Raw genomic sequence first — 13,680 nt, 5'->3', positions numbered from 1 at the left:
ATAAAATGTTCACTCAACTGAAACTCTGAGTAGTCAAAATTTCCAGACTCTAAACTTCTCAAGAGAAGGGCCTCATGTTCTCCATGTCATGTAAACTTTCCAAGGTGCTTGGCAGCACTCTGTACCCTGTGGAATACTCAGTACCTTTTTGTTTGATGTTACTGATGTTTGATGTTGCTCCCTTACAATCTACTATTAAAATGTAGCAAAACTGATACATTGTTCTTTCTGTTTTCTCATACTATAAAACATGTATATCAAAGTGATAATTTAAAAAAAACCTTTTTTTTTTGGTTGTAAATGGACACAGTACCTTTATATTTATATGTGGTGCTGAGGATCAAACCCAGTGCCTCACATGCAACCCCAGCCCCTCAAAGTGATAATTTATATGAAGAAACATTTAGCATCCTTCACATAAGAATGCTTTTTTAACCTCTATTTATTTATGTGGCGCTGAGGATTAAACCCAGGGCCTTGCCTGTGCTAGGCAAGTACTCTACCACTGAGCCACAACCCCAGCTGCCACCAAAGAATGGGATTATATGGAAAAAAAGGATGCTTTGTATGAATGTCTGTTTCATCAGCATTAAACAAACTTAAATTGAACATTGTCATCAGCTTAGCTTTAATTAAGATATGAATGACCAAACCTCCCCCCCCAAAAAAGGTGATTTTATCTTGAAGCAATTAACACAAAGCAATCTGTATCTCACAAATTAGTTGTTTAAATTTACTTTCTAGTGTGGGAGGGGATGAGTCACTGGACAATAATTACAACTATAGCAGTAATACTTTCAGGTTGAAACACTACTGCTTCACAAATGAAATGATTTTAGTAACTAAATTCAAACACAATTTGCTGGAGAGGACTTCTAAAACTTTTGATACAAAAGTATAATTGAATCAAGGGACAGTATTCTCTACACAACCTGTACGTGGGCAGCTACCTTGGGCTTTGCTACAGAAGTGGTACAATCAGATGGATGTAAGGAGAGGCAACTATGGGTGGGTTCAGAACTGCTCAGATAAACTACATAGAACACATTATAACTTACTAATAGAATAAATACAAAAAAGGCTTTAGAGGGAAAACTACTGTTGCTTTGAATAAAATAATAAATCTGCCTTTCCTTGAAAATCTATCTTCCTAGCTGACATCACCTTTATTTAAATGCTATTTTAAAATTAGGAGTTATAGTAACTTCAGCATTGCCTTGTGTCCTGTAGAGGTTGAAAGATACATTCAAAATGTGTTTGTGACTTAAATTTTATTTTACATGGTTAAAAATGGCATAAGCTATTATATGGTTTTCCTCTTACACACAGCTGCTGCTTCTACTATTAAATGGAGGTTATGTAGATTGAATTCTTCCTAAAGGACTCAAATTCTTTTTGATTCTGAGTTATCTTCAGTAGTTTAGAGATTTTGTTTCACAGAGATTTTGTTTCACACTGAAGCTTTTGCCCCTATTTTGAGAATACTTAGGGGACATAAAAAGAACAATGATATGTTATGTTCTAGGTTTCAACAATCCTATTACTTTCTAGAATTTAAAAGAATGGAAGAATCTGGTCTAGCAGTAAGCAAAAGTACCAGGCTTTTATAATTTTATTTAAATCTTAAACCTCTTTAAAATGTACTGTTAAAATTGCCGTAATTAAAATTACAGTTCTGGAGAGCTAGTTCTTAGAAACATTGTTTTAAAGACAGTAGTTACAGATTCAGGACTTGCTTTAATTGATTTTTAAATAAAATATATTTGAGTATCTATCAAAAAAAAGAATTTAATTCAGCCCATAGTTGCTGATTAAAGACATTATAAGCCTTAGAGTTTCATTCATTCTTAGAGGATTATACTTTTCTAATTTTTTTTATCATATTCCTTGAAAATCAGTGGCAAGGTATGGGAAAGAGAAGAGTGTGTTGTGTACATTTTTAAAAAGAAATTTCCTAATTTTTTATAGACACAACATACCACCTTATATTTTACTGTTATAATGCAATAATGGCAAAAGCAGTAGAACTTCAGGTCAAACAACTCTTGCTACCAATGTAAACTCATTCTCAGAAAACCATTCTCACATGGACAGTGGTTAGAAAAAAGTACATGAATGTGCTACAAAAATAGAGCCACAAGACTTCTCACAAGTAAAAGAAATCCTTTGTAGAAGTCCACAGTTGACCAAGGTCCAGCCTCCTTAACAGTGAGCAACAGGGAATATGCTGACAAGTCACCATCTTCAGTTCTGAGAGTGAGTTGACATGCTTCCCCAATGGCACAAAGTCTCATGACGATCCAATGAATCAACAGACACTTGGGAAATATTAATAAACATTTTTTATGAACTATTACAACAAAGAACTTCAGCAAGAAGGAAAATGAAGTTTATGATCTTTGAGTAAAAATTTTTAGTGTAGCAGTCTCTGCGACCAGATATTGAAAGAGAAAAAAAAATCAAGCTTATAAAACACCATTTCTCTGTTATCAACTGGAATACACTAAAAATAGGATAATGGAAATACATGTTCTTAAAGCATTTCCACAGGAAATGTCCATAATTATGACACTCTAAATCATTTAGCAATTGTATATGCTACATTAACTAAAACAAATGTATTCCTTATTGCACATTTTAAAATTGGAAGGATACTCTAGCTTAAGTGGGGGATATTTAGGGGGAAAATATTTTGGCTCAAAATGTATACTGCACCAAGGCAGCTTCATTCTAAAAACATAAACCATTTAAAATAAACTTTTATATTTTGAAGCCAATAATCCTTTAACTTGATGAATAGTTTATAGTCCATTTTCTGACTAAGTGTCAAAGGTTAATTTTATGGGCCCTGTTTTAAGGCCTGTGAACAGCCCTCACTAATCTGAGAATTAGGTGTAGGTGGAGGTTCATCTTTAAAGCCTGAAGGCATTAAGTCTTTTGCAGCAGGTGGTGGCCCATAGTCTTGGGGACCATGAGTTGGAGGTGGTAATGGGGCACCAGGAATGAAGTACTCTCTTGGGCCAAATGAGCCTAAAGGTCTAAATGGTGCTGGTGCGGGTCCTGGAAAAAAATCACGAGGGTCAAAAGGCAAATCCCATTTTCCAGGTGGAACACCTGGTGCATATTCTCTGAAGCCTATTGGTGGACACATACCAGGACCTGGAAAATAAAAAGGAAGTTATGTAAATACCCAGAAATTTCTGAACTAGGGTGATTTCAAGTATGTTAATATAGTCTTTAATTTCTCCCAAGCCTAGAACATCAACTGGTGAACATCCTGACTTGCCAGATGAGGCAAACTGAGATGGAACAAGTTTAGTTATAGCCTTTGACCAACCAGCCATGAAGCAACATATTAAGGATTTAAACATGGCTCTACCTAGCTCCAGGCTTGTCTTTTTTCTTTCCCTACTATATAATTGCAGAATTATTTCTATCTCACAAGAGCTCCATTTATATTTGGAAGTACTATATTACCATGACAAGATGATAGATCATGAAATAAGAACTTCACTACATCAAAGAAATATTGATAAAAGGAAATTCCACTATAATTACTGTATCCATTAAAAATTCATGAAGTATTTCAGCATGGACTTTACACATGCCATCAGAATCAAGGTGCATGCCCTCCTGAAAAAGGCCTTCCAAAGCCACCTAATTAAATCAGCAATATTTATTAGGTCACTGTTAAATCCTCCTCTTTAACACTTCCCTCTGACTTTTCTCAAGGTAAGGAGGGTTTGACTTTTCTATATTCTATAACCTACTGCTTATGCTTCCATTATGGGTGATTACAAACTTTATGTTATAGGATTTTCATATCTGTGACAAAATTTTAAGTTATGGCATGTGTCTCATCCACCTTTCCATCTATTGCAGTGCATATCAACAGATTTTCAACAAACATCTGCAGAAGTAATATTTCTGGCTTTTCTGTATATAGCCCCTTATCCTTGTCTATGAGAGATAGCTATTGCCTATCTCAGTATAAGATTATGTAGTGTCCCATATGTCCCAGAAAACTGGAGGAAAAGTTAAAATGTACTCAGCTTTATCCTTCCATTGTTAAGACCTGAGATAGCAACCAACTGTTTTAGCAAGCAATAGAAATGAAAGATGAATGTGATTTATAAGTCAATCACTACTGTTCAGATCATCATACCAAACGGTGGAGGAATTGGCCGAGGCCCAAAAGGCCCACCAAGCTGACGTGGCGGTCCATACCAAATGGGAGGTGGTGGAGGCCGTCCCATCGGGGGTCCCATGAAGGGTACCCCTGAGAAAGGAGGGGGCCCTTTCATAGCCATATGAACCTGCAATTTAAGATTTGAAAGCAGTTAAAAGTTTTAAAATTCCTATGTATTAAGACAAAGTACCAACACCGATAAAAGCTAAAACCCAAAACAGGCACCTGTCCAGAGAACACCATCAGTGCAACAAAACTACCCACCCCTCCTGTGTATTCCCACCGACAGCTTACAGAAGTTGGAAGGATGCCACAAGAGGGAGCAGTTTGTTACTGATTATATCTGCACAGGAAAGGGAAAGGCAAGAGGACTGGCAGAGGTTATTAACAGAGGTGATTTCTGACCAGTATGTCATGCTGTATTCACTACAATCTATTTCAAAGGGAGTCCCCCCCCTCCCCATCACTTCCCTTTCATCACAATAGCTCATTACTTCCATATTAAGAATGAACAGAATAAAATGAAAAATCCATTCTCTACCCATGTAATAATAGCTACTATTCAGAGTATCTTCAGTAAGTCTTTCATATATTATTCAACCTCTGAGATCTTTAAGTAGACTGTCTTATTTTAAATAAGAGGGAACAAAAGCAAATGGAATATCATAATTTGTTGAAGGCCACACTGCATATTAAAGGAACTCAATCCCAGGTTTGCCTCCAAGCCATGCTTTTCCCACCTCTACTCCTCTCTAACAATGGGTCTTTTCTCTCTTTTAAATCTTCTACTACAAAGGGATTTGGGGTCTTATCTAAGGTGCCCTTAGATTTCTCTAGAGATGTATATTCCTGGAATATATATACACTGGAACTTGAGAAGTATTTTCCATCACAGTGCTATATACACAAATTAGGAAGACAAAGCTTTAATATTTACATTCATTTACTGTACACCATTTGAGATATTGATTTATCATTTCCTATGAGTAGTGGGTTTGAAACTAAACAATTAAAATTTATTTTGTTATAGAGCTGCAGAAGACCTACCAGATATAATAGCAACACAGTTACAAGAGAATACACTTATGTGAACAAATGAGACCATTTCTTGGGACTGGCTCAAGAGGTCATTTTAGATGATCATTGTTTCATTGAAACAGTATTTCAATTTCAGAAAATCTGATACCAATCTAATTCAAATCACTCAAAATAGGGTTTGCACAAATGGAGGAATTCTTAAATAACATTCTTCCAAAAAAATAAAAAAAATATATGAATTATATAATTTATAATGAATTTACTTTGCCTTAGAACATTCAACACAAAACACCATATAAAGTTAGAGTGATAACTTTTCACATTCTGTAGTTCATTACAGTTGTACACACTTAAGCAACATTCCCAAGTTAAGGAGAAAAGTAAGCTCAATATTGCATGCAGTTTACAGCAAACAAGATCAGTGTCATGCTCTGAATATCCTTCCCAGAAATGCACAGAATAAAACCCAATTCAGTTCTCAACCTCTAAGCATCCAACTGGATGCTCAGTCAAAGAAGTAATGGTGGAGACTGAGGGGGTCTCAGGTTCTTGGGGAACAGTTTGCTTTTTAAAAAACAAATGGGATTGTACAAATAGAACACAAAGAAGGATAAAGCAAAGAGCAAGTACTGTAGGAAAGCTACATGTTCCTGCATGACCACATGATTCACAGTAACTACAGAACTTACCTTGCCCTCATTCGTAACCTTAGCTGGAGAAGAACTTCTGGAGCTGCTGTTCATGTGAGGTGGAACACATCCTGGGTCTGTTAGAGATCAAAGAATGGATTCAGACTTATTCTAACATGAAAAGAATAAAAATCATCCATCCACAATTACAGATTCTTTGAAATTACTTGGTCCCTTTACCAGAGGCAACAGGTTTCCCAGATGCCTCAGAAGACCAGTACGAGGTAAAGGTCCATCCATTGACCCTTGGGAAAGAAAGATCAGAGCCCTTGTATGTATTTTTCAGAAGAAATAAACCACTGGTGGACAGGTCAGGATTCAACAATACCTAGAAAGCAAAATGAAAAATGGGTTGCCCAGAGGTTGGGGTCATACCTCAGTTGTAGAGTGTTTGCCTAGCATGTGTGAGGCACTGGGTTTGATTCTCAGCACACATTTAAAAAATAAATAAAGATATCATGTCCATCTACAATTAAAAATATTTTTTTAAAAAAAATGGGCTGCCCAATACGTAAATCACAATTTATGAAGAGACTTAAGTAAAATAAAGAACTGCCTTGGGTTGATAGAACAGCAGATTAATAAGTATTGGTCCTAAACTTTAAGCTATAGACTTGAAGTATGTGTAGGCTGGCTTTTCTTTAGTCTGTATAACCTGACTTCCAATCTTACCAAGACTACAGTCCTATTTAGAATTGGAAATAAGACTCAGTATTTTCATGTAGGAAATAAAGTATGCTACATAAAGTTTAAGGCTACTTTTATAATATTTGGGAAAGGAACACCATAGAGATTTAATTTAAAGATAAAGGTTTACACTTCACAGAGTAAAATTTAAAAGAAAAAAACAATACAGAGACCTCCAGGAAAAAAAAAAATGTTTTCTATTCTAGAACAGATTTTACAGAAAACATTCACTAAGATAAAGTAAGAAATTATCTTCTATATATTGTACAGGCCCAAATTATATGTTTTCATTAAAATATTCAAAAGGGAAAAAAAAAACCAAAACCTTGAAGCAACATGTGAATGCTAACCAAATCCGTTTCTAGGCATATCTTTTCGATTAAGAGTAGCAGAAGGAGGTCTCCCAGCTGGCTCTGCTGTCAGTGGAGGGGAACATTCACCACCACTCAAGGGGGATGGACCAAAAGAGCCATTATGGCTCAGTGGACCTAAAGACAACAATGCCGTGCTACTACTTTAAGGCAGCCTTCTCCCTGACACCAACCCTCACCTCCCGCTTTAGCAAATCATTCAGATTATTTCATAACCATTACACACAGAAATAAAAAGTAATTTACATACATTATGCACCAAGAAATAAAATAGCTCCTTTTACAAAGTGCCCCCTACCTCTCCGAGGAGGATTTTGTAAATTTGGTCTTCCCGGCATAGGTTTTACAATCACGGGTTCATCTTGCCGCACTGCCATCTTTTGGGTCATTTCCAATAGTCTTGAATATTGAGAAAGAATGGGCTGAATTATGAAACAGCAATCTATTCCTTCATAGATAATATCTAGGATAACCTTAAAACACTATAAAACATATAGTAAGATACCAAAATCACATACTTCTGTCTCAAATCAGCAGCTTCCCTTTTCTCTTCAGCTATAGCTCTTTCTGCAGAACGAGCTTTGAGCTATTAAAGAGAAAATATTCAAATTCAGTTGCGGTAGGCTATGCACAAAATAAAGAAAAGGGGGAAAAAATCTTACCCAATTATCATGAGCTTTCTTCTCATGCATAGCAATCTGAAAAAGACAACACATTAAAAAAATATGTTTTTAGGGACTCATTATAATAGCCTATAATTGTCTGTATTAGATATCAAAGAATTCTGCAACTACAGGACAGTATTAATTACTACCTGGTTTTTAAATGAGCGCTCAGTTTTCTGTAGTTCTTTTTCCATCTCTTCAATTCTCCGCCTAAGAATTACAACAATTGAATAACATTTGAAACATTCTGACCATTTTCCCTTTATTCCATCAGCTATACTTTTAAAGACGTTATCATACATAAGAAAAACATTTCTATGGTTATATGAATCCAGTGTGATCAAAACTAATACTACAGGCCAGGTGCAATGCCACATGCCAGTAATCCCAATGATTGGGAAGCTGAGGCAGGAGGATCACAAGTTCGAGGTCAGTCTCAGCAATTACGTGGGAACCTATGCAACTGAGACCCTGGCTCAAAGTAAAAAAAAGGTCTAAGGATGTAGCTTAGTAGTAAAGCACCAAAAATAAATAAATAAATAAATAAATTAATTAATTAATTAAATAAAAACCTAATACTAATAACTTCTTTATCATTTAATTGCTAGAGATTCTGAATGATAAATTATAGTTTCCTTAACTGTTCATGAGTGTGTTCTCAAGTAATTCTGCTAGAAATATCTTCCTCCTTAAAACTTTTTTTGTTTTTTTCAAATTATATCCATAGAAGATTTCCAAGGTCTATCAAATGCCACACTTTTGTGGGTCTTGATACATCACACAGCAAACTGATTTCTTAAAGAATTACTACAACATACAAAACCCCCAGAACTGTTTGCATTGACCAAGTTCCCTACGGTCTTGCCCATTAGGTATAAGTAAATCTTTGTTAACATTTTTCATTTGTTAAGTTGAAATTTATTTTTTCTCCTGTGTGAATTGAATGTATTCATATCCTCTCGTTATTTATACTTCCAAGCTATTTTCTTCTATCTACACAATGTAAAAAAAGATTAAAAAGAAAGCTAACACTAGTTCATTAGACACTGACACCCTCCTTTAGAAACTGAACTCACTTGTAATTTTTAACTTCCTGTACAGCGGAAACCACCTTTTCATCTGCAGCTGACAGCTGCTGCTCTTTTTCTAGTCTCTCGTATTCTTCTTGGCTCAGTTTCCTAAAATAAAGCCAGTTATCAAATCAAAAGTTTTTCTTTGTGAATATCACTTCCCACAATTCTATAAAATGCTTAGGCACATAAAATAGAAATTCAAACCTGCAATTTCGTAAATCAAACTCTGGCAAATCACTTACATTTTCTAACTTCTCCTCTTAATTCTCTACTTACCAGTAAATAAAATAAATGTGAAAACAACATGTGCCCCAAGGGCAAGTCTCCTGTGTGTAAGATAATAAAAACTCACGTTACTTCAATGTGGAAGATCAGGACTGATCAACCTAACATAATTAAACATATTAGGATAAAGCAGGGGATAATTCTTTTCTCGTTTCTGCCATGGGTAGGACATTAAGTATATCTTTGTCATGGGGGAACTCTTCTCAATCCAAGACTGGTACCATAATAAAGATATAGTCAGTCAAAGAAAAAATCTTCTAGAATATGTCTTTTAGCTATGCAATTTACCACAGAACATTTTTCACACTTTAGATATCTATTTCAAAAGAATTGTAATTAAGCAAAAAGACCAATCTGAGTTTTGATAATGCCTGTCAACCAGAAAAAGAAGCCAAACTGACCTACAATCAGAGTATTATCTACTGACAAGTTTTAACTCTGATCATGAAACTCAAGATGTTCATCTACTGAGACAAAGGTAGACACATTTAATGATTTAAAAAATACTATTTTCTGCTATCCTTGTACTACCCTCTTTAGCCATAGTTCCAATTCAAAAGATAATTAACTTGAAACTTAATTTTCCATAAATCAGAAGAACTATAGTAAAAAAGGATTATTGATACCAAATAGAAAAAGGGGATTATATATTCTTATATAGCTTCTCATTTAATTCTTCAGCAAGTATTTTATGAGTGGCTATAATATACTAGTTACCTTGTAAGATGCTAAAGAATAAAAGAGTTCACTGTTTCAGGTATAAATGATGCCTAAAGGAATATAATAATTTTCCCCACTGGCTTAAGAAGGAATATGGAGAAAACTAAATCTTGAAGGACAGAGAGAATTTTGTTTCCAATTATCAAAGAGTTAGTCTGAGGAGCACTAAGAAAAATCAAAATATCTTTATAAGAATATAAAATTGTGTTTGAAGGGATCCAAGCTAAAAAGGCAGTGGAGATATATGGATGTGGCCAAGATCCATTAGAAAAAGGAATCTCAGAATTACAAGTAAGGTTGGCACTTTAAGGTACTTTTCTCCTAGGTTTACCCACATATTGAACATAACACAAAGATATAATGAGTCTGAACTAAGCCTTCATCCAATTCTTGGGCTTAGAAGAAAAAAAGAAGTGTTTGGGGCTACAAATAAAGGGACCCTTAATAAAAGCCCTAGCCTTTGAGTTTAGATTAGAAAATACTGCACACTTAAGTGATGAACAGGCAAAAAATCCAAAAGGAATAATACTGAAACATTGAAAAGACAAGTCATTTTTGAATTATCTTAATTGCTGACTAAGTTTAAAGTGACAATCTTACTCAAGTAACCTCAACACTTTTCTATAAGAAGATAACTTCATCTTAGTCCTCAAATTTCATCTATAATTATCACAACAATGTTAGCCAATCAAAACTGACCAGGCACTCCATAAGACAAAATTCTGTGAGAAAAAATCCCACAGAAAAGAAAACCACCTAATGGGGTTATCTGCACATGTTTTAAAATCACTGTGCTTTATACAGTCAAAAAAGTAAAGTCAAGATTATGAATTTCAGGGCTGGGAATATAGCTTAGTTGGTAGAATGCTGCCTTGCATGCACAAGACTCTGAGTTCAAACCCACCACCACAAAAGAGGAAAAAAAAAGATTATGAATTTTGTCAAAGGATTAGAAACTATAAAACCAAGAAAAGGTTGGGTGTGGTGACCTACCTACAGTAGAAGATACTCAAGAGGCAGAGGCAGAATGATGAGATTAAAGATAGCTTGGAAAGCAGTAAGACACTAGTCCCTTATGAGAAAGAGCAAGGAGTCTGGGGAGGTAGCTCAATAGTAGAGCACATGGCTCAATGTCCTGGGTTTGAGCTGTAGTACTGAAATAGGACTGGGGTTGTGGCTCAGTGGTGAAGCACGTGCCCCACATGTGTGGGGCATTGGGATCAGTCCTCAACACCACATAAAATAAATAAAATATTGTGTTGGGCTGGGGATGTGGCTCAAGCGGTAGTGCGCTCGCCTGGCATGCGTGCAGCCCGGGTTCAATCCTCAGTACCACATACAAACAAAGATGTTGTGTCCACCAAAAACTAAAAAATAAATATTAAAATTCTCTCTTTCTCTCTTAAAAAATCCTATAAAAAATAAAATAAAATATTATGTCCCTCTACAACTAAAATAATATTTTAAACCCTGAACTTTTTAAAATCCTAAACTCAATGAATGATTTTAGCAGCAGATTTGGGAAGTAAAATAAATCCTAGCACTTTTAAGATAGGTCAGAAGAAAATATCCAGAAGAAGTAAATCCAGAATGTAGGAGGCATGGGAAATCAAATTCTAATATGCATTATTATAATCAGAAGAGAGAATGAGGTAAAATCAACATTTAGAAAAAGACTCGAAAATTCAAGAAATGTTTAATGGTCCCAAGCAACATAACTGCAAGAGAAAAAGTGGGTGGGGTGGGGAAAACTACACCTAGGCACTTCCCAATACAACTGTTAAAAAAACAGAGAAATGACTACAGGAACTAGGGGAGGGATAAGACCAAACAACAATGATAATGGATTCCTTAATGAAAAAATTTAAAACAGATGGTAATTAATTGGATATTTTTAAATTGCTAAAACTAAGTAACAGTCAAAATTCAGTAGCCAAAAGAAAGAACCTTTAAAAAATGGAAACTGGTTTTAACTCTAATCATGAAGTTCATGTCAACCTAACACAGATTATAAAGGTAGCAATATTTAGTGGATAAAATACTATTCTCTATTTATCCTTGTACTACTTTGATACACTAATCAAATCTATCATTAAAGGACAATGTTCAAATAGAATGAAAATAATTTCAAATAAGAAACCAACAGTGTAGAATGCAGAACTACAGAAACTTTAAATATGTGTATAAATTGAATGAATGTTTTGTGGAGTTCACAGTATATGAAGTACTAACATACAATGCCACAACAGTTATCTGATTCAGGAGCTACTTAAAGCCCATAAAAAGATAATAAACCTATTAATCTATGTCAGGTTGTTATTAAATCCAGAATATATACCATGGCCTTTAAATTATGAGAAGATGAATAAAATTATAATTATAATTATATAATTATAATTCCATTATAATTTAGGATTACATCAAGCTTATACAGGGGATGAGGAAAATAATTAAAAATATTTAAACTATTAAAAAGATACAAGGGGGGCTGGAGATGTGGCTCAGCGGTAGCGCGCTCGCCTGGCATGCGTGCGGCCCGGGTTCGATCCTCAGCACCACATACCAACAAAGATGTTGTGTCCGCCGAGAACTAAAAAATAAATATTAAAAATTCTCTCTCTCTCTCTCCTCTCTCACTCTCTCTTTAAAAAAAAAAAAAAAGATACAAGGAAGAAAAAAAAGAACAGGTCATCAAATAGAAAGCAAATTCTTCATAAACCACAGGCACATATTGACATGGACAGACTTATATTTTAGAAAGTCCACTCAAGCGGCTATAGAGAAAATTAATAAGAATATATTATATAAAAGAATATATATATTATATAAAGTAATATATATTATATATATTATATATTATATAAAGTAATATATATTATATATATTATATATTAATTATATATATATTATATAAAAGAATATATATATATAAATGCTGAAGAGTAAAATCAGGTGCAAATAAATAAAATCTGACACACAAACTATTTTTAGAGAATTCAAGTATTTTTGTGGATTAAAAACTTCAAATGAACTTTCAAAAAATAACTAGCTCCACACTGAGAAGATTAATATATAAATATATACTACAAACAAGTACTTCTGTAATCATAACTCCTAAGGTCCTTGCCACAGTTCAATTTTTAGTGTGAACATCTGAGATATTCAAGTCCAAAACTTGTACCATCAATAAGTAAATATTATTCCTTTTTGAAGTTTTTATTCTACTAAAACATGTCATTCCAAATCACTCAGTATTTTTAAAGGTCCAGAGTTAGAGATACAAGTTCAAAACATTAGAATTACATAACTGATCACAATGAAAGGTAATTAAAATAAGTAGTGGGATCATAGAAAGGGTCTAGATCTTTGAGAGGTATTTCCACATAAGTGACTGTTAATACCAGTTTACCACTTCCTGCCTTCATATGAATTTGACAATTGATTACGATGTCCTCACAGCCTTAGTTTATGGTTCCAACTACCTCAGGACTCTTAAGACTGACGATGGAAAGAAAAATGCAACTTATAGGAAACAAAACACAAAGGAAAAAAGACAAATCTCTACTTATTACAACTAGAAGAAATTGTAAATAATCTTAAGAAAAGATAAAATTATCTGTTAGTTCACACAGTGATAACAATAACAAACAATGAAAATCTTACTTTTGTAATGCCATCTCATTTTGCTGGTAGAGTTCATTTAAAATCTCCACTTTCTGCCTAAGAGTTTTGCATTCCTCTTCCAGTCCAACTTTAGAAGACCGTAGTGAATTGCAGTCACTTTCTAATTTCTTTATTTGGTCTGTAAAGGATAAAACAGTTTATCTCTATATGTGTACAAGGACTTAAGAACTTGTTTGAGGGAGTAGTGCCAAGAAAAGTAAGAAGCATGAAAGCAAGAAGCTTTATCTTTCCAATAAAATTTTAAGTCTTTCCAACATGGCAATTTCTTCTCAAGAAGAA

At 34.3% G+C, this 13,680-nt stretch overlaps 1 pseudogene; it reads right to left on the bottom strand.

Moving 5' to 3' along the window:
* Positions 1–625: 625 nt before the first annotated feature.
* LOC144252976 (transport and Golgi organization protein 1 homolog) overlaps positions 626–13,680 on the bottom strand; it is a 32,865-nt pseudogene continuing 19,810 nt past the window's right edge.

The sequence above is a fragment of the Urocitellus parryii genome, unplaced genomic scaffold (genome assembly GCF_045843805.1).
Source record: "Urocitellus parryii isolate mUroPar1 unplaced genomic scaffold, mUroPar1.hap1 Scaffold_79, whole genome shotgun sequence".
Lineage (NCBI taxonomy): Eukaryota > Metazoa > Chordata > Mammalia > Rodentia > Sciuridae > Urocitellus > Urocitellus parryii.
This window is presented reverse-complemented; position numbering and strand designations above follow the sequence as displayed.